At 45.5% G+C, this 22367-nt stretch overlaps 1 protein-coding gene across 5 annotated transcripts in view; it reads left to right on the top strand.

The window, feature by feature from the left end:
* The window catches only part of LOC101158741 (copine-8), a 126090-nt gene that overhangs the window by 6551 nt on the left and 97172 nt on the right, over nt 1-22367 (top strand). Inside the window, exon 2 of one of the 5 annotated variants that reach the window (XM_078941880.1) lies at nt 21687-21773. The exons of 3 other annotated variants lie outside the window; for them this stretch is intronic. The gene's annotated coding sequence lies outside the window, so the exon portion shown is untranslated. Of the gene's footprint in view, nt 1-21681; nt 21774-22367 lie in introns of those variants that run through there. One more of the 5 variants, XM_078941878.1, reaches the window with a different exon arrangement.

Raw genomic sequence — 22367 nt, 5'->3', positions numbered from 1 at the left:
GCACGTTATTGCGCAACAGCTGTGAGAACAAACTGAAAGGTTAATCTTTAAGTTGTTGTTTGCGTTGTCGTCATGCTTTTCTGTCTCCTGCTAATAATTACACACTTGTCAGAAATGTGGGGGTGTTCGTGGGCTCGTGCTTCTAAAGCAGGGGTCGGGAAGCTATGGCTCGCGAGCCATATATGGCTCTTTTGATGGTCACATGTGGCTCGCAGACAAATCTTTAATTATACTTTTTTTTTTCATTAGACCAGTCCTTCTCGGGCGCGATGCGATGCCAGAGGCGCGCAGTAGTAACAGTGCTTAGAGAGAAAAATTCAGCGCCAGCACTATCAGTTTACTTCTTCCACTTTCGGCTTCTCCCATCAGGGGTCGCCGCAGCGAACAAGTCGCATGGTAAATTTGGCAATGTTTTACGCCGGATGCCCTTCCTGGCGCAACCTTCTCTAACCGGGCTTGGAACCGGCAGAGGTAGAGAAGGGAACAGGGAGCAGCCTGGAGTCGAACCCGGGTTTCACGGACGGAAGGCGCCGCAAACCAGCACGAGCTAAACTGGCTCTATCAGTTTACTATTATCTATTATTTCACAGAGTTTGTAGCAGCCGGAAACCTGTGAATTGCCGTGCCTAAAACTGCGCGCTCCCGTCTCTGAGAAAGAGCGCGCAGATGCGGAGACGGGATGTGTGAGGGAGAAGGGGGTGGGGGGGTGGGGGGGGCAGCAGGTGAATCGCGCAGGGATGGCAAAAACGTAAACCCCGCTGCCCGTCACTCACTGCAGCGTGTGAGTGTGTGTTTGTCTCCGTATCTGCATGTGATCAATCTGTCTCACATCTACAGAACATTCAGACCTAAGATCACGTTTAAAGTCTCAACGCCTGCATGAAGCAGAAACTCACCACGTATCAACCAGACAAGACCATCAGCAAAACTACCACGAATCATTTATTAGCAACAGCATAACGATGACTTATTGTACTTTAAAAGTGTTAAAATTACATCAAATGCACACATTCATTTGTATTTTTAGTTTTAAAAATATTGTCGCGGACTGAGTTTAACTTGGCTGTTGGGCCGCGTTAAAAGTTCTGGAGTTCATGGAACGCATCGATCAAGCAGAGATCTGATTGGCCCTTTGTTCTGTCGCTCAGCCTGTTGTTAGGGAGTTTGGACCAATGGGGTTCAGCCATGGGCCGAATAAGGGAAATGGGAGGGCTGCAGCGGTAGCAGGGGAATAAAAAGTTGAGAGAAGCGCTCTCGTCTCGTCTCGTCTCGGCGGGCGAGAATAAGGAGTTGCTGAATTAATTGTACGGCGTTTGTTAGGGGTCTGCAGTAACCAGAACAAAGAACCTTAAAAGGGGTTAAGTCTCCGTGCCTCAGTGTGGGAAAGGGACACTACATTATTGTATGGCTCTTTCAAAATTACATTTAAAAATATGTGGCGTTTATGGCTCTCTTGGTCAAAAAGGTTCCCGACCCCTGTTCTAAAGGATTCCCTACAGAGACACAAATGCTCAAAGGTTGCTTTCAAAGGACAACCCAGTTGCGCCCAACTATTGAGTGAGCATAAGACATTTCATTATTACCTTAAGAAACTGTCTCAGCCTTTAGAAAAGTCCATAACTTGTCTTCTTTCATTAAATAAGCCACGGCCGGTGCAAAAGGCGGGATAATTGGTCACCTGTTGGACTTTTTAAGCCAATTAGTGTTTCTGTCTCTGGCCGTTCCCTTTTATTGAATATTCCTTCTTTTCTTGCTCTGATTGTTCATCTGTTACAAAGGCAGCCCTTTGACTTCCGTATTGAAGACTCTTTCAAAACAAAGGTAATTCAAAGCAGGTGCAGGTCATTGAGCCACCTGGACCTTTCTAAACAGCAGAGTTAGTCCCGTTCACACCAGTGCAAACAGCTGTAGCTCTACAATCCGACAATCGTGTGTATTCTCAGATTTCAGGTCTCTATCTGTTCTTAACTTGAGACAGTTTGTGTTGAAATGTCCAGTTTATTTCTCTTTCTGCCGTTGGGTTGAGAAACATGATCACTGGAGCTATTGCATTCGCTAATCGCATTGGCTAATCGCATTGGCTAATCGCATTGGCTCATCGCATTCGCTAATCGCATTCATTCCAACTTTTCATTGTTTTCCTTAGAACAGCTGCCATTGTGTCTTTTTGCACCCAAAGAACAGAAACATAGAACACAAACTACATTTATCTATTGTCACAACTAGCTATTGGAAATGTTGGTCCATCCATTTGGTAAATCCGTGCACACGCATTACTAAATGGTGCTTGGACTGTTACGCAATCATGTCTGTGAGCACAGCAGCCGGACTCGTAGCTGCGTGTTTGCAGGTAAGGGGGGATGTTCTGTTTCAGTGTCACAACGGTGGAGGCTCCGGACCGCAGTCCGTCCGGATGTTCTGTGTGAGCGGCGGCTGGACTCAGGAGAACCGGGTCTCTGAGCCGAGGAGCGGCTTTGGGACGGCCCACGCGGCATTTGAAGTGCATAGCTAGGCAGTAGCGTGAAGGGTCTAGCCTAAACCGTGCTTTAGCATTGAACCTTACGTTATTATCGAGGAAGGTTACTAATATCTGCAGATCTGAACATCGCCTGTAATCTGAATGGATTCAGTGAAAAACCTAGAATGGGATCCGTTTCATGGCTTCATGCCTTGAATCTCAAAGCCAGCTGTTCTGATCATGATGCACAAAACTAACAATGACAATGGATTTAACCCTCAAGCTGTTTGATAAGGAGCTCGTTAACATTCAGATCATTGGCTGATGAGACGCTCATCATGATGTTGAGGAGCACAATTCTGTTCTCTAGTGGAAATCCTGCATTTGTTCATTTCTGTGAAAGCTCACCAAGCACAGTGTTTGCAGTTTAAACGGTTTCAAAGTGTAGAAAAGTGCTTATTCAAAGACACTTTCACACCATACAACTGTCAGTTGGATGTTGTGTACAAAACCTGCAGTGACCGCTTTGCATTGGCTGCATGCAGTAAGTGCAGCCGGATAAAACCGTCGGCTGTTTGGTAAAACAGCAGCCGACTGCAGGGGGAACAGACATGAAGACACAGACGGACTTCAGGGCCTCATGCCACATCTGTGGCCCATTCATTCCCTTTGCTCATCGGTCACTGCTGGAGCGCCGCTCTCTCTGGAGATGAAGGTTGATCTGGCTGTCAGTCAGGTCGGCCGTCATCTGGTCATGTTGCTCAAAGGACCAGCAGCGGTCGTCTACAGAACATTGATTGCTGTCATTGTTCTACTGTGCCTGTGGCTGTTTGTGTACATTTGCCTGATTCACTGAGCAATTTCCAACGATGCCCTGATGGGTTTCCTCTGTTTCTAGTGACAGTGTGACAGTAATTGTAAGGAAATGCGTAGTCTGGTGTCTTTGTTTTAGATAAGAGTGTGTTTGTATTTCATGACGTTATCAAGTCTAACATGTTTTCTGTCTTTGTAAAATACAAACGTTCCTGTTCCCATTTGACTATTCAAGGACGAACAATGATGGGAACTCAGGATAATTATATCATAATAATATTTGGACGTCATGAACATTTGACTTTTTTTCAGTGACAACACTGAAATCAAACTGAATTTTCATGACCAAAGTTTTTGCATTGCAATTAATGTCCTTTTTTCTGGCATTAATGGCCTTTGATCTCCTTTGATGTTTGTCTGATCCTTTGCAGATGGGACAAAATGTTGGGATTAGGGTTGTGCCGATGGACGATATCATCGTCCATCGTGATGGGTGACTGACATCCCGATGGAGAGACCACCATCGTGATGCCACGCCCCCGCCACGTTGCGCGTCGACACCAGAAGCCGCGGTTACATGTACAAAATATCTTGATGGGATCAATGGTCGGATTAGAATCCAACCGTGTAGATGGGCCCAGAAAAATGTTTTCAGAATATAAAAACGTTCACTAAGGTCACAATTTCGGTCGGAATAAATCATTTGCACATGCGCAGTATTCGCACATGCGCAGTTTGAAAACCGGAAGGGGATACAACTTCCGCCGAGCGGCTTTTTTTCCAAACTTTATTGAATGTTACAATTCAATACAAAACGATAACAGCACCGAGCGGCTATATATATTGACATGTCAGCTCGGTAAAATACGAGATGATCTTCTAAACGTGCTTTTAATAATGTTACGGTTATTATGAAACATCTGTTCGCTCATCATTTGAATTTTAATCCGTGTGGTCAGTGCTTTTTCTGAACGGAGCCAGGATTAGCAGTATGCTAACACGGGCTAACAACATTAGCTTTGGGTGGCGCTGCACGTAAACGTGTAAGAATAACATCAGCCTTTATTTAGTCGGGACACGACTGGAAACACAAATCCGCGTGATTGTTTGAATGTTTTCTAAGGACTGAGCGACATTTCTGCTTTGAAGCTCAAACCGCTGTGTGTGCTGACGATACGAGCTGTGCTCAGACACACGTTTAGACCCGGTTCTGAGTTTGATAGCTCGTACCCCTAGAGCTGCGGGACGGATCGCAGTCTTAAATCTCCCACACATACCGCTCATGTACCCCCCCCCCCCTTCCCATCAAACACAAAGCTGTAAATCCGCACTCCGCCGGTCCACTTCGCTAAGTGCGGGAGCGGACTACTTCTTTTCTATCTTGCTTGTTACTTTTTCTGTTAAAGTCACTTCCCTCAGTTTATACTGGATCATTGCGGATTAACCATTAGTTGGGAAATAAAATGAAAAAAGCAAAATAACGAATAGCAGTTATACAAGAACGAAAAATGTAAAAATACCCCCCCCCCCGCCCCCGACGATATCATCGTCCATCCCGATGGTTGACAGCAAACATCGTCAACGGCCAAATTAGGGGACATCGCCCAACCCTAGTTGGGATTACTGCTGAGATGCCGTGAATTAGGGTTGGGCGATGTCCCCTAATTTGGCCGCTGACGATGTTTGCTGTCAACCATCGGGATGGACGATGACATCGTCGGGGGGGGTATTTTTGCATTTTTCGTTCTTATATAACTGCTATTCGTTATTTTGCTTTTTTCATTTTATTTCCCAACTAATGGTTAATCCGCGATGATCCAGTATAAACTGAGGGAAGTGACTTTAACAGAAAAAGTAACAAACAAAATAGAAAAGAAGTAGTCCGCTCCCGCACTTAACTGGCGGAGTGGACCGGCGGAGCGCGGATTTACAGCTCTGTGTTTGATGGGGGGGGGTACATGAGCGGTATGTGTGGGAGATTTAAGACTGCGATCCGTCCCGCAGCTCTAGGGGGACGAGCTATCAAACTCAGAACCGGGTCTAAACGTGTGTGTCTGAGCACAGCTCGTATCGTCAGCACACACAGCGGTTTGAGCTTCAAAGCAGAAATGTCGCTCAGTCCTTAGAAAACATTCAAACAATCACGTGGATTTGTGTTTCCAGTCGTGTCCCGACTAAATAAAGGCTGATGTTATTCTTACATGTTTACGTGCAGCGCCACCCAAAGCTAATGTTGTTAGCCCGTGTTAGCATACTGCTAATCCTGGCTATGTTCAGAAAAAGCACTGACCACACGGATTAAAATTCAAATGATGAGCGAACAGGTGTTTCATAATAACCGTAACATTATTAAAGGCACGTTTAGAAGATCGTCTCGTATTTTACCGAGCTGACATGTCAATATATATAGCCGCTCGGTGCTGTTTAACATCGTTTTGTATTGAATTGTTATATTCAATAAAGTTTGGAAAAAAAGCCGCTCGGCGGAAGTTGTATCCCCTTCCTGTTTTCAAACTGCGCATGTGCGAATACTGCGCATGTGCGAATGATTTATTCCGACCGAAATTGTGACCTTAGTGAACGTTTTTACATTCTGAAAACATTTTTCTGGGCCCATCTACACGGTTGGATTCTAATCCGACCATTGATCCCATCAGGATATTTTGTACATGTAACCGCGGCTTATGGTGCCGACGCGCAACGTGGCGGGGGCGTGGCATCACGATGGTGGTCTCTCCATCGGGATGTCAGTCACCCATCACGATGGACGATGATATCGTCCATCGGCCCAACCCTACCGTGAATATTTCAGATTTGGTTCCAATCGTTGCTAAACGCCGTGGAACTGCTTTAAGTGACAACACTGGTTTGTGTTTGATCCAGCTGTTTCCCATGTGTCTGCTTTCAAACTGCATGCTTCAGACCCAGACGCTTAGCGGAGAATACACATTCCAGAGGGAAACTGCTCAAGTTGGACTTTTTTTCTCCAGTTTTGACCAGTTGGAGCTTTTTAGTCTTTTTTCCAGGCTCCGGCCACTTTCTCCAGTGGTCCTGATGTTGATACACGTTTTATGGGTTAAGATGGTTTCATGTGACCTTTGGCCCCAAACCATGGAACAGATATCCTATTCAGCTCTGAAAGAAAAAAGCAACACAAAATACTCACATGTTGCATTCATGTTTATTTGGGACATACATAACTGCTGCAACATGAGTCTGATGCTTTATTTCATCAATTTAACTATCTTCATAAAGAAAAGAACACAATTAGGAACCTGTCATAATTAACAGCTTTTTCATAAGTAAAATTACTAATCAACACTTGATAGTTAAATACAATTTCCATTATTAGAATAAATAATAATGGACTTTGAATAAAGTCATGTGACCATCCAGTGTCTAGAATGTTCTAAGAATGTTCCCTTTGGATTCTTTGGATGTGGAAAAACAACAGTGGTGAACGTTAGGAAACTAACATGTGAATGGATAAACCAACTAAAATAAAATCCACATCTGCTGGATTTCTATTGGACTGAAATGTCAGATTTATGGTTTCAATAACCTAAGGATTACTGCCATCTTTATGTGAGTTTAGTTTAAAACGGACACAACTGTTAGTTTTAGAAAATACGTTCTTCTAAATATCAAGCTTGCTGCTCACTTTGACCTGTGGTTGTCTGTTGAAGTCTCACATATTTGTTTTAGAATTAAGTTAATATTATTTGGCTTTGATTGAAGAAAAGCTTTGATTTCAATGAACTGGTGTTTGTCTTTCTTTTAAAGAAAGCACTTGCATTTAATAATCCCTGTGATTATTCACAGGAAAGGATTCTTTTACTTAAAAAAATAAAACACTGGAAAGTGAATAGAGGATATTATTTGGCCACAGCCGAGAAAAGGACACAAAGTAGGTTGAATGGATGTCAAACAAAAACTATTTCTATTCAACAGAGGCAGAATGTTAGATCTATTCTGAATGAATGGCGTCTTATAGTAATGAAGGAGTTATTCCTAATTTTTTGTATCAACTTTTCTCATGGTGCATGTTCTACAGTAATTTATGGTTAATGTGAGCAAAAATTGGTAACAAATGAAAAGCACAGAATTATTGTGCAGATTTAAGACGAGGAATTTTATTGTTATTAGTAACTCAGAATAGATGAAACCGTCACAGAGTTTTTTACTGTTCACTTTGGCTCATCCTTTTGGGGTCGCTGCAGCCAATCAGCTTCTGGTGATCCTACGGCGTGAAGGACCTATACCACGCTATTCTAGCCTTTTATAGTAAACAATATCCATGCATGTGATAATATGTTGCCTTTTCACACAACAGAAAACACTTTTTTATTAAATATTAGTTATTTTCGGGGGCTATTTTCCTACCCAGAGGTGAGACGACTCAATCTCTGAGGCTCCACCTTTCTCTCCTTGTGGGTGCCGCCCATTTCATGACATCATCCCAGAGCCGGCCTCGGCAGCGTGTCTGTGTTTCGCCCAAGAAAACAAACAACATCCGATCTTTTTCAAAGATGGATGTGCATGTGGTGTATAAAAAATGAAAGCGTTTTGACGATCAGCGCTAGCTGGGCGTGTGTGTTAGCATGGGGGCGGGGCTGGCAGATTCTTCCTGGAAGGGGCTGTTCTCACCCTCTCGTTTTCCTGGATTGAGAGGGGGCAGGATGGGCGACATTCCAGACGTCTTTACAAGCTTTGACTGTCTTAGTGTGAACATCAGCAAAAAAAACCATACAGAACGTCAGAGTTTTTGTGATATTGAGTCCTTTACCATCAGGCCAACCTGAGCTCCTCACCCACTGACTATTGGACTCCACGGTGTCCACACTCACTCTGTCTGTGGGAGACGAGTTTTTGGATCCATTCAGCATATAATAGCTCCGTTATTGATGACTGACAGCTAGCACATTGAAGGGAAGATGTTACCTGCTGCGCCGCAGTTCAAAAGAGAAGAGAAAACCAACCTCAAATGCTGTTCTTGTAATGTGACAGCCAATAACCTTTTTCTCTGTCTGCTTCCAATAACGGGGAGAGCAAATGATTCTGGCTGCAATCACAGTGGCTGGCAATCACCAACACAAAGCAATATTGAAGAAACCCCCTCAGAGATCCATTGCATGGATATTGTCCTGTCCGTCTCCTTCCAGACCTGTTCTAGACTTTGACCCCTCTCAAAGTGCATTAATGCACAGCCCTGAACTTTAGTCACTTTTGGGCTGTTTGTTCTTTTAATTAACTTGGTAACTATCTAGCTCACAGCCTCTGCTGGTTGTTCTATGGATGCTTTACCCCGTAGCTATTTTGTGTTTAACTTTTATGTATAGTAAGGAGGAAGTTCTTTTGTTTCCATTCCTCCTCATTCAGTGATTTGGCTCTCTGTAGAGAGCTAGATTGAAGAAAAGGAGAAGGAAGTGACCAGGCAAAGGAGCACCGGTATTCTCCCCAAGCAGACAGAGTAAATGGGGGGGTGATAAGTGTGTCAAGGTTACATGGGCGTTATTTTAAAAAGCAGGTACAAACTCAGTCTGAAGGACACACACACCTTTGTACATCAGCAAACAAACGCACACCGTCTGGATAATCACGTCATCGACTGAAAGTCAGATGTGGAAATGGCAGCAAGCAAAGAGGAGCTTCTTCTGCAAGGGCCCCACCCCAGCCCACCCCCGTAACTTCTGCTAATGCCCCGATGTAGCGTTTCGTTTTAACCCATGAAGTCCACTGTCATCTCCACCGTTTTAAGTGGGTTCAGCTCCAGGTGGTTCTGGCTGCTCCACTCCTGTATGCAGACTCACCACCGTCCCGGATGAGCCAGATGACTGTGGTGTCGTCTGCAAACTTCAAGAGTTTCACAGGGGGGGCCCTGATCTGCAGTCATTGGTGTGGGGGGAGAAGAACAGAGGGGAGAGAACACACCCCTGGGGGGCGCCAGTGTTCATGATCCGGGTGCTGGATGTGAAGAGACCCAGTTTCACCTGCTGCCTCCTGTCAGTCAGGAAACTGTTGATCCACTGACAGGTGGGGGGGGCACGGTGAGCTGGGACAACTTGTGGTGGAGGAGCTCTGGGACGATGGTATTAAATGCAGAGCTAAAGTCCACAAATAGAACCCGTGCATACGTGTCTGCAGAGTCCAGGTGGTGCAGGATGTAGTGGAGAGCCATGTTGACCCTGACCCCTGACCCCTAGCTGGTCAGCACAGACTTGTAGGCAGGAGGGAGAGACTCCATCGGGTCCTGGAGCCTTCCTGATCTTCTGCTTCTGGAACTGTTGACGCACATCTCGTTCACAGATCCTCAGTACAGGTGAGGGGGCAGGTGTGGGGCAGGTTGGGATTGCAGGTAGATCCTGTGTGATGGAGATGGTGGCTGAGGAGGAAGGTGAAGTTCTTTCAAACCTTGAGTAGAGGACATTAAGCTCCTCAGCCATTTTATCATTTTTGTCAAAGAAGGTAAAAGCAGGAAGAAAACAATTAAAATAAAAACTCAATTAGGAAGGAAAAATGTGAGATTGTATTTTCGGCCGTAGGACATGGCTCAGCCCTAGTTACCATTAGGGATATGGAGCTGAATTTAGTGACTGGCTTCACTCCTTGATGTTCACAGCTAAGAACAAGTATAGAGACCATCAACAGGCAGTAAAAAACAAAGTTTGGTATAATGAGACACCCCCCTACCTGAGGTGTGTACGTGTACAGGATTCCCCCGTATTCAGGGGGCTTAGGGACCAGAGACTATTAAAGGATGCAACCCTCAAATTTGGACATACCCAAAGTGTCCCTGGGCAAGATACTGAACCCACACTGCTTCTGGTGGTTATAGGATGGCGCCGGTGGTAGCCAGCGGAGCGTGTGGATGGGACTGTGACTTTAGTAAAACGCTATATAAGTATACTCCATTTACCAAATCTAACCGAGATACATCTGATCAAACTGAAGACTCAAACAAGCAGTGCATTAGCAGTTCTACTCAACTGCCTTTAAAGTATATCCTAGCAGCAAATGAATTAATCAATAGCAATGAAAAATGAAAGACTGGGGGGTTGTACCTAGCAAAGACTGTGCACCCAGGCCTTTAAAAGAATTTGCAGTCAGGACTATAAATATTTGGACAGAGACACGTTTTTTCTAATTTGTGTTTAAAATTGTGTTTAAAAATGCTTCAGTTTTTCACATTTTTATACAATCTTTTTGTTCAACCCATGGAATAAAAGCTGAAAGTCTGCACTTCAATGGCATCTGAGTGGTTTGATTTCAAATTCACTGTGGTAATGTACAGAAACTAAAGGAGAAAGAATGTGTCTCTGTCCAAATATTGATGGTCCGGACTGCATATAGTCGTGGACTCTCTGGGTTCTGCAGTACCGGCTGTCACTCAGGGGTTGATGACATTTTCAGCCAGACTTACACACATCCAGGAGATCCTGTCAATGTTCTCACTGACATATTTCCACACAGATGATGATTTCCACCTGTCAAAAGAAACACAGAACAACAGCAAAAGGATCACAAATCCACACAGATGCTACAAATCCAGCAAACCCGTACATTATGTGGCATCTAGGAGGTGTTGAGGATAATTGTTAGTACAGTATTAGTAAAATGAATCAATCCCACTGGACTGTATGAAGTAAGATGCTAAGCAGCTTGTCTGATGAAGTTATCTCCATCCTGTCCACATCACATGGAAGCTGCTTGCGGTCCTCCGGGGATCCCGATGCCTCTGTGGCTGTCCGTCCCCCTCTGGTTCATGTAGAAGCCCCTGGCCTTCGCCTGCACATCCAAGCATGTCTCTGTAGTTATTTCGCATGCCCAAACATGCACCCTGCCTCCCGTGGGTAACTCTGCAGTGAGGCCGCTGCACTGGTGTAAAAGAGATAAAGAAGAAGGTTAATGCTGCATGAGTCCAGACACAGTAGGAGGGTTTTAAAGCACATAGCATGGCATCTGGTGGTGGATGGATGCTATTTTTATGCATTTATTTAACTGTCTGTGCTCTGACATATGTTAATACAGGGGGGGGGGCAGCACAGTTGGACTAAACAGCTCTGAAACCAGTGACAAAGGCAATTAAGGTAAAATGCCAATAGCCCAGACTGCACGTCGGCCTTGAGTGACGGGTGCTTCCTCGCCAGTGCCTGTGTGTAAATGATGCTGGCGTGGCGTGTGGGTGTGTGTGTGTGTGTGTGTGTGTGTGTGTGTGTGTGTGTGTGTGTGTGTGTGTGTGTGCGCTGAGATGTCCTCTTGGCTCTCCCAGCCCTTGTCATGAAGAATTAGGGCAGGTCTTTAAAGGAAGCAAAGAGGAAATTCAAGCTGCTGATGCTCTGTTCCAATAAAGGCTTGATGTGATTTGTCATATTTCAGACAAGAACAATACTATTATTTCAAAGGCTTCATTGTTTATAACTTAAAATCAACAATTCATTTTTCATTCATTTTTATATTGGTTCAAATACCTTATATACACATATACATATACACTTATATATACACATATACATATACACATATACACTTTGGGGCTGGGCGATATGACCACATTTCCAGTCCCAGTTTAGCTAAGTTTATAGTCCAATGCTACAAAATGTCGCCATCTAACAGTTTCATTTTTTAAAATTCAAATAAGTTTTTTACAGTCGTCCCTCATTTATTGCAGTAGTTATGTTCTAAAAATTTGCTGCAATTGTTGAAATCTGTGAAATAGTCATCTTTATTTTTCTAATTACAGATGTTTTCAGCTGTAAAACTCCTCACTACACACTTTAAACACTTTAAACACTTTAAACACTTTTTACTTGTTTAGACTCTCAAACTTCAAAGCTTTTATAGAAAAATAATTTCAGTTTTACAGAATGAAAACACAGATCTGATCATCAAAGATTAATGTATATTTAGCAAACTGAAGGCCTTCTGTACAGGAGACACATTGATTGACAGTAGTCTGCAGCCAATCAGGATGCAGAACACAGTGCTGTGTAAAAAAAAAAAAAGAAAAACATTCAAAAAGACACTAAGAAAAATGCCAAACATTGGCAGAGAACACTGCATATATTATAGAGCTGGGTAAAATGGCCACATTTCTAATCTTCATTCAGCAAATTTTAAGTTTCAATGACAATAATTGTTGGAATAAAGCATTTTTACAAAAAATCAATGAATGAAAAGTTTACAGTTGTTCCCTATTAATCATGTTAGTTGCCTTCTAAAAATATCCGGCCATATGTGAAATTTGCAGAGTAGTCATCTTTATTTGGTAAAACTCCTCACTGCACTCTACAAACCACTTTTGTCACACAAGTCCAGGATCTTAGAATGAAAACAAAGATCTGATCACAGATTTCTGATCTGAAGAGCTCTGTGTTTCTGTACAGGAGACACGGAGGAGATTGATTGACAGGTTCTCCAGCCAATCAGGACACAGAACAGAGCGCTGTTTAAAAAAAGACAGCATAATCTCTCTAAAAGAACGAGCTAAACCGTGAAAGATGAACTGTGACGTCGATAGAGAAGACTGTCTTCTGTTCTGTTTGACAGAGATGTTAGAGTTTCAGGTTGGGGGGAAGAAAATGTCCCGTCTTGATCGTGTGGCCAGATTAAAACAAACAAACAAAAATGGGTCTCTGATATTGTTCAGTGGGCCGGACCAAACATGAAGGGGCCGTAGTTTGCCCACCCCCGGTATAAACCCTAGCTGTTTAGCAGTCCCCAGCTTTTAGCCTTATTTCCACTTTTATTTGCAAATTTTGTTTCGAAATATACAAACATGATAACATTGTAAGAAATGTAAGTTTACACAAAGTATTTCTAACTCTCCTTATTTCTGCCACGGCTCACTCCATGATCTAAATATGTAAATGTGCTTAGTGGGGGCGGCAGATTTGTCACCATGCCGTGTTTCACTTCAGAGCTTTTCATAAAGCTTGACTGGCAGCCAAATTGCCAACTACTTTTTAAGCTCCAGCCTCATACTTCCATAAGTTTATTTTTGATTACAGTAATATCTATAGAGGCCAGTTGAGTGTGATAATTCTGGAACATTGCTGCGTGTCTGTCATGAAATCTATGCGCAGAGAAGCCTGCCTCTGCCAAATGCAGCAACGCCGTCTTGACCACACAGAGGGGATATCCTCATTCAGACGTCTTGGCCACTCCTCATCCTCAAATCCCTACAAGCTATTTGAAGCTTGGTTTATTTTGGGAGAAACTGTTGATGTGACATCTAAATATTTAATCATATTATTCCTGATAAGACATCTGGATTTGGACTGCATGATATTAAAATTATGATTTATACAAGCTAGAGTCCATATTGTTTTTTACATGAAATAAAATATTGGTTGAACTGATTTATTTGTCTCGGTTCACAATAAGGTGGTGGACAGCACAAGTAGCTGGACTAAGAAATGACTGGACCTGACAGGGGTTGTGTTTGGTGAGCATGCTCACTCTGAATGCATGTGTATCTAGTTCAGTCAGTCCCCACAAAACCTATTCAGGTCACGGTTGGACAGAGTCAGAGAAAGACAATGAAAAAGGGAAGTATGGAGGGATGAGTAAACCAGACGACGGATGAGGATGGACTCTCACAGAGGAAACCCCCTCTTCCCTGGGAAGTGGACTGAGCAGGATGAGCACATGGACCTGCAACAAAGAGGGCTGTAGTAATGATGGAGATAAACTGTGTCAAATTTGGTGAGTGGTTTAATTGGTTTGTGTTTGCAGAGTCTATTCAGAAGCACAAGATCACATCTAACAAGCTAAAAAGCTAAAGTGGCGTATAATAGAAGAAAGGCGGCAAAGATTCCTGCGCTCTTTCTTCCTCAACCTTGGGAAGACACTCTTTATGAAAGTGTCTTAGAGGTTGTCATGGATTTGCAAGGTATTGGTAGATGATTAAAAACTACTTCAAACGCATTGAGGCTGAGCATTTCTTCTGCTAGCAAAGAAGTTTTAACTTAGTAACAACAAGATAGCTACTTATTTAACATAGCTTTGTATCTGATCCCCTTTAATTTCTGTACCGTCCAATATTTGCTTTGAATAAACGCTGTAGCTGCTATTGGAAGGAATACAGAACTGAATATTATTGTTTCTTTTCCAATCTCATTTTGTACAAACACTGTATCACCAAAAGTATTGTTCTCCTGCCGTGACTCACACATGAACTGAAGTCCTGTCCCTAACCCATAGAGTTCATGTGATGTCGTCCACCTTTAGCAGCTTCAACTCTTCTAGAAAGGCTGTCCACAAGGTTGAGGAGTGTTTCTAGGAGTTTCTGACCTTTCTTCCAAAAGGTCATTGGTGAGGTCACACTCTGATGTTGGTGGAGAAGGCCTGGCTCTCAGTCTCTGCTCTAATTCATCCCAGAGGTGTTCTGTGGGGTTCAGGTCAGGACTCTGCAGGCCAGTCCAGTTCATCCACACCAGACTCTGTCCTCCATGTCTTCATGGACCTTTCTTTGTGCTCTGGTGTACAGTCATGCTGGAAGAGGAACTCCAAAATGATCCCACAAGGTTGGGAGCTTGGAATTGTCCAAAATGTTTGGTATCCTGTGTCTTGGATGCAGCTGCTCGGCCATGAAACCCATTCCATGAAGCTCTCTGTGTTCTGGACTTAGACTGATCTGAAGGTCACATCCATCAACATGTATCCTGTCCAACCAGAGGACCGAACACACTGGATCATTGCTGCACTCAGTTTAAGAATGCCTACAAAGCTCGGTCACTACCGGCTTTTGGCAAATCGGACCATGCCGCCATTTTCCTCACACCAGAATATAAACAAAGGCTCGTTCAAGATTCCCCGGCGCAGAGGGCGGTGACGCGATGCTCCGCCCAATCAGAAGGAATGTTACAGGCGGCTCTTGATGACGTAGACTGGGACATGTTTGGCGCAAGTTCATCTGACGTCAGCAAGTTCACGGATGTAGCGCTAAGCTTTGTAAACATGCTAGCCGAACAAGCTACGACTACAATAACTATAAGCACATTCTCAAATCAGAAACCGTGGGTGGACAGATCAATCCGTGCAGCAATAAACAAAAGCACTGCTGCTTACAACGCCGGTCTTCTGTCGGGAAACATGAGCGAGTACAAAGCATCGTGCTATGCTCTCCGGCGCGCAGTAAGAGCCGCCAAACACAGATACAGGGAACGCATAGAGTCACATTTCCAGCTAAATGACTCCCGACACATGTGGCAAGGACTGAGGACCATCTGTGACTTTGGAAATGAATCCTCTGCAGTGGTGAGAGCAGATCCGTCGCTGGCTGACGAGCTAAACACTTTCTACGGCCGTTTTGAAAACAATCTAAGCAGTGTGAGTCTGCCGATCAGCGCGTCAGGAAGCAGCAGCCAGATCAGCGATCATCATGCGATCACCGTGACGGAAGACGAGGTTCGGAGGGCACTAAAGCGAGTGAATGCAAGGAAAGCAGCCGGACCTGATGGGATTTCTGGCCGTGTTCTGCGGTCCTGCACTGATCAGCTCGCTGGTTTGTATGCATCCATTTTTAATGAGTCTCTTGCTGCATCGGTGGTTCCCACCCCATTCAAAAAATCGGTCATCATCCCTGTGCCTAAGAACAATAAACCCTCTTGCCTGAATGACTATCGTCCAGTTGCCCTGACATCAATAGTCATGAAGGTCTTTGAAGGACTGGTTAAAAACGTCATCTGCTCCTCCATCCCAGATACTCTGGACCCTCTTCAGTTTGCCCATCGCCCAAACAGATCCACAGATGATGCCATTTCTCCCATCCTGCACTCTTCTCTCACACACATTGACAGCAATAACAGGAACTATGTAAGGCTGCTATTTATTGACTACAGCTCAGCTTTCAATAGCATAGTCCCCATAAAGCTAGCTTCCAAACTCATAGACCTCGGACTGAATTCTTCACTCTGCAAATGGATTCTGGATTTCCTCACCGGCAGACCTCAAGTGGTGAAACTGGGCCCGTACACCTCTAACTCCATCACCCTGAACGTAGGAGGCCCGCAGGGGTGTGTCCTGAGTCCCCTGCTTTACTCTCTCTACACACACGACTGCGTGTCTTCGCACAGCTCCACATCCATCATCAAATTTGCTGATGATACTGTGGTTCTGGGCCTCATTCACAACAACAACGAGACCGCATACTTGGATGAGGTAGAGAAATTGACATCATGGTGCCAGGACAACGGTCTCTCTCTGAATGTGAGCAAAACTAAAGAACTGATTGTGGACTTCAGGAAGAGAAAACAGCAGCCCTACACTCCTCTTATGATCAGCGGGACCCCTGTGGAGAGGGTGAGCAGCTTCAAGTACCTTGGTGTAAACATCTCGGAGGACCTGACTTGGACTACTCACATTCAAACACAGGTTGATAAAGCAAGGCAAAGACTGTACCATCTGCGACAGCTGAGGAAATTCAGGGTCTCACCAGCAATCCTGAAAACCTTCTACTCCGGTCCTATAGAAAGTGTATTGACTCAGTGTATCACAGTGTGGTATGGGAACAGCTCAAGCCAAGACTGCAAAGCCCTGCAGAGAGTTGTACGCGTAGCTGAGCGCATTTCAGGGTCTGCTCTCCCCTCTCTGCAGGACATCTACCTCAAACGCTGCAGAAGTAGAGCCGCAAAAATCATCAAAGACTCCACCCACCCCAGTAATCATATTTTCACTCTGCTGCCATCTGGTAAGCGCTACCGTAGCCTTATGGCAAAGACCGAGAGACTCAGGAGGAGTTTCTACCCCCAGGCCATCAGGCTCTTAAACTTTAACTCTAAACGTGTATCTTAATTATTTAAGTCTACAGTCCACATTCATGCACATTATTTTGCATTCTATATTTAATTCTAAAATACACTTTATTTTCTTATTTCATCTTTACATAGTTTTACTTATGTATATTATGTATATTTTACAGAAATATATTATGTACATTTTCTGTACTGTTTTCCTTAATTATTGCACTGTCCAGGGAGCGGACCTGGGTTACATTTCACTACTGGTTGTATTTGCTAAATATAACTTTGTATGTGACAAATAAAAGAATCTTGAATCTTGAATCTTGAATCACACGACGTCTGGAGCTCAGCAGCAACTGACTGCAGAGAGTTGGTGACCTCTTTGACCTTCAGTATCCTCTGACCCCTCTCCATCAGGTTACGTGGTCGACCACTTGGTGGCTGACTGCTGTTGTTCCCAAACTCTGATAGAGCTGACAGCTGACTGTGGGAGATTTAGGAGGACATCTCCTCTGGATTTGTTGTCCAGGTGGCGTCCTATGACAGTTCCAAGTTGGAATTCACTGACAGAGGAACATTCTGTCGCAAATGTTTGTAGAAAACAGTCTGCATGTCTGACTGATGATTTTATACACCTGTAGCCGAGTGGTTAGGACACCTGGTTCTGGTCATTTGGATGGGTACTTTTGGTAATGTAGTGTACATGAAGACTCATTTTCAAACAGTCTTGTTCACTGATGAGTGCCGTGCAACTCTAGATGGTCCATATAGATGGAGTAGTGGGATGTTGGTGCATGGTCACCATGTCATATCAAAGCTGCAATGTCAGGAAGGATGTATGTGGCAGAGTTGTGTTGTTAACTGGAATCATGGGAGATTGCTGGTCGTCCCCTTTAGGGTCCCTGAAGGTGTGAAAATGACCTCTGAAAAGTAGGTGGAGTTTTTGACTGACCACTTTCTTCCGTGGTACCAAAAGAAGAACCGTGCTTTCTGTAAACAAATCCTCTTCATGCATCTTCACCTGTGGCCAGGCTAAGTAATTAGGACACATGATTCATTTGGATGGATGAGCAAATCATTTTGGTAATTTAGTTTATGCATTTCCCTCTATTTTACAGGATTCTTGTCGACATTTATACTGGTGTGTGCCAGTGCTGGTTTGAATCGTTGGCAAGAAAGTTTAGTAGACGTCTACCATACCTGTGTTTTCATGCTCACGATAACACAGTACAACTGCTTTAATAATAACGTACTTGTGCACTGATCATTTCATTAAATCCTGAAATGTTGATCCAATGTTGTTGCTCACATTTTGTTGTCATAATTATGGAACCATGCTGCATTTTACTACCAAATAACTCTAGTTTACCAATCACCAATATGGGAGGTGAAGCTGATCTCCAATCTCTAAAAACTGTTGGAGTTTTTGGAACGCTAAGCCATCGGAAAATATTTTAAAATAAATGTTAGGGCTACTATTGGAAGATATTTGGTATGTCTTGGCTGTTTGCGTTTTAACTTTGTTGTATTTAAACATGATTCATGGCTGAACATGGAAGGTAATATTGAAGACTTTTAGTTTTTTTGCGATTAAAATAATCCAAAAAAGTAAGGTTTTACAAAAACTGCACACATGTTAGTTATTCATACACTAAAAACCGACATCTTTAAAAAAAGAGCACAGACCATGTGTATGAGTCTGCAATGAAACCCATGTGTGCAGTGAATTACCTGTGGCTAGTCTTCTGTGCACTGCTCAGTGATTGCTGAATCATGATTCAGCTGGGAGCCAGGCGCTACTCAGTGAACTCTTAGTCATGAATCATTGGCTACTCGTTCAGTGATTTGGTCGGATAAACTTCACAACCTGGGACTGCCTGCCTCTCTGTGCGTCTGGATCAGGGACTTTCTCACCAACAGGCCTCAAGTGGTGAGAATCGGGGACTCAACATCATCCACACTGATCCTGAACACAGGTACACCACAGGGCTGTGTCCTCAGCCCCGCCCTCTTCACTCTGTTCACCCATGACTGGTCTGCTATTCATCCCACAAACATGGTTGTAAAGTTTGCTGATGACACCACTGTAGTGGGTCTCATAGAACAACGATGAGACCCACTACAGAGAGGAGGTCCAGCACCTAACAGGACGGTGTGTCGACAACAACCTCATCCTAAACACCTCCAAGACCAAGGAGGTCATTTTGGACTTCAGAAGGTCCAGGAAGGTGGTACACCCCCCTCCTCATTCATGGGGAGATGGTGGAGCATGTGGACCACATCAAGTTCCTGGGGATCCACATCACATCCGACCTCACCTGGTCGCTGATACGTCCCACCTGATGAAGAAGGCTCAACAGAGACTCTTTTTCCTCAGGAAGCTTAAGGGGACTGAACTCTCAACACAAGTACTAGGAAACTTCCACAGAGCCACCATCGAGAGCATCCTCTGTCTGAGTGCCACGGTGTGGTACCGGAGCTGCACCGCTCAAAACAGGAAGGACTTGGCCCGGGTGGTGAAAACCGCACAAGAGATTGTGGGGGGACGTCTCCCACAACTCTACTCAGTGTACGACAGCCGGGTCCGACGGAAGGCTGGTCATATAAATGCAGACCCCGCCCACCCAGAAGGCTGATCATATAGCTGCAGACCCCGCCCACCCAGAAGGCTGATCATATACCTGCAGACCCCGCCCACCCAGAAGGCTGATCATATAGCTGCAGACCCCGCCCACCCAGAAGGGTGATCATATAGCTGCAGACCCCGCCCACCCAGAAGGCTGGTTGTATAATTGCAGACCCCGCCCACCCAGAAGGCTGGTTTTGTAACTGCAGACCCCGCCCACCCAGAAGGCTGGTTTTGTAACTGCAGACCCCGCCCACCCAGAAGGCTGGTTTTATAACTGCAGACCCCGCCCACCCAGAAGGGTGATCATATAGCTGCAGATCCCGCCCACCCAGAAGGCTGGTTGTATAATTGCAGACCCCGCCCACCCAGAAGACTGGTTTTGTAACTGCAGACCCCGCCCACCCAGAAGGCTGGTTTTGTAACTGCAGACCCCGCCCACCCAGAAGGCTGGTTTTATAACTGCAGACCCCGCCCACCCAGAAGGCTGGTCGTATAATTGCAGACCCCGCCCACCCAGAAGGCTGGTTTTATAACTGCAGACCCCGCCCACCCAGAAGGCTGGTCGTATAACTGCAGGCCCCGCCCACCCAGAAGGCTGGTTTTGTAACTGCAGACCCCGCCCACCCAGAAGGCTGGTTTTATAACTGCAGACCCCGCCCACCCAGAATGCTGGTCGTATAGGTGCAGATCCCGCCCACCTAGAAGGCTGTTCGTATAGCTGCAGACCCCGCCCATCCGGGACACCAACTATTTGTACATCTTCCCTCTGGAAAGAGACAAAGGAGCATCAGGACCCACATGAAGAGACTGAGGAACAGCTTCTTCCCCAGAGCTGTGAAGTCCATCCAACCCCCTCCCTCCCCCAGTCACTGTCAGGAGCCGGAGCCAGGGCGGGTTTGGTGGGTGTTTTCTCACTTCCGGTTTTGGGCTTTTATTTTGTTACTTCCTTTCAGGGCTCACTGTTTCACTAGGTAACTTCACCAGTCATCACCGGCACCTGTCTGCTCACCTGTTTGTCATTCCCATTTGTGTATTTAAACCCTGGTCTGTTTGTTTCTTGTCACTGGGTCGTTTTGTAAGTTCGCTTCAGTCATTTCAAGTACTATTGTGATTAAACCTTGTTTGCTTTTGAAGCTCTTTTCGCTGTCCTGCATTTGTGTCCCGACTCAACCTTGACATTACGACCCAGTCACCATGGACACAGCAGACGCGGAGAGCGCACGAGCCCAGAGCAGTGACCGGGATTGGATCATCAGTCAGCAGGAGGAGCAGCTGAACTGCCTTCGACGAGGGATGTTGGAGATGTCGGGGCGCCAGGAGCAGCAGCTGAGCTTAATCGGCAACCGCCTTGATGCCTTGGCTAGACAGATCCAGCAGCCGCTTCCATCTCATCCATCCCCTCCTGTGCCCGCCCCGGTGGTTCCGGTCCAGACGTCTTCCAGTTCGGGGATTCGACTGGCACGTCCTGAGAGATTTTCTGGCGACTCCGGGGACTGTCGAGCGTTCGTCACCCAGTGTGAACTTCACTTCGAGTTGCAGGCTGCTAAATTTCCCACGGACCGCTCCAAAGTGGCGTTCATCATCTCTCACCTCTCCGACAGAGCCGGAGCGTGGGCCACTGCGGAGTGGCAACGTGGGGGGGAGACCTGCTCATCACTCCCTGCCTTTCTAGAGGCATTTTCCCTGGTTTTTCAACATACGAAACCCGGCAGGGAGGCGGCGCGGGCGCTGATGCGGCTGACTCAGGGGGACCGCCGGGTGGCAGAGTATGCCATCGAGTTCCGGACTCTCGCTGCTGAGAGCGGGTGGAACCCCGCAGCGCTCACAGACGCGTTTTTGGAGGGATTATCGGAGGAGTTAAAGGACCATTTGGCTCCTTTGGAGTTGCCCTCTTCTCTGGAGCCGCTCATTGCTTTGGCCATTCGTATTGACAATCGGCTGCAGGACCGTCGGCGAGGTCGCCGCGAGGCGGGTGCCTCGTACAGGGTGTCCCCAGTTGACCATGGTCGTATTACCACTCACTCATCTTCTGTCACCTCCACAGCCGTTCCGGCAGCACCATCGGAGGAGCCCATGCAGCTAGGGCGTGGTCGGTTATCTCCCACTGAACGCAGACGGCGGATGGCGGCGGGTGAGTGTCTTTACTGTGGTCGGCGGGGTCATTTCTGTAAGGATTGCCCAAAAGCCTCTGCTCGTCCTTAAGAGTGGGCACATTGACGAGCGGGGGTCAAGCGCCCACTAGTGTTACATCCACTTCCTGTATTTTGAAGGGGCAAATTTTTTCTGAGGGTAAGGGGTTTTCCATTCAGGCGTTATTAGATTCTGGGTCCGAACGGAACCTTATGGATGCAGAGCTGGCCAGACAGATCGGTCTCAGGACCAGGTCCCTTTCCCATCCATTGAAGGTCATTTCCCTTAATGGTGAGTCAGTTGCTACTGTTAACCAAATTACTGAGCCCGTTCACCTCATTTTGTCTGGAAATCATCACGAGCACACAGAATTCTATCTTTTCGAGTCCTCCCATAATCCTGTAGTGTTAGGTTTTTCTTGGCTCCTTCTCCATAATCCCCATATAGATTGGCCTACTAACCGTATTGTGAGTTGGAGTGATGACTGTCATGGAGTCTGTCTGCGTTCAGCTCGGTATCCAGGGGCTGACTCCGCCGACCCGGTAGGGCAGCCGCCCTCACCTGACCTCTCCAGTGTTCCGCCTGAATACCGCGA

The sequence above is a fragment of the Oryzias latipes genome, chromosome 23 (assembly GCF_053564925.1).
Source record: "Oryzias latipes strain Hd-rR chromosome 23, Olatipes_Hd-rR_3.1".
NCBI lineage: Eukaryota > Metazoa > Chordata > Actinopteri > Beloniformes > Adrianichthyidae > Oryzias > Oryzias latipes.
Note: the sequence above shows the minus strand (reverse complement) of the source record. Positions and strands in the feature narration are given on the sequence as shown.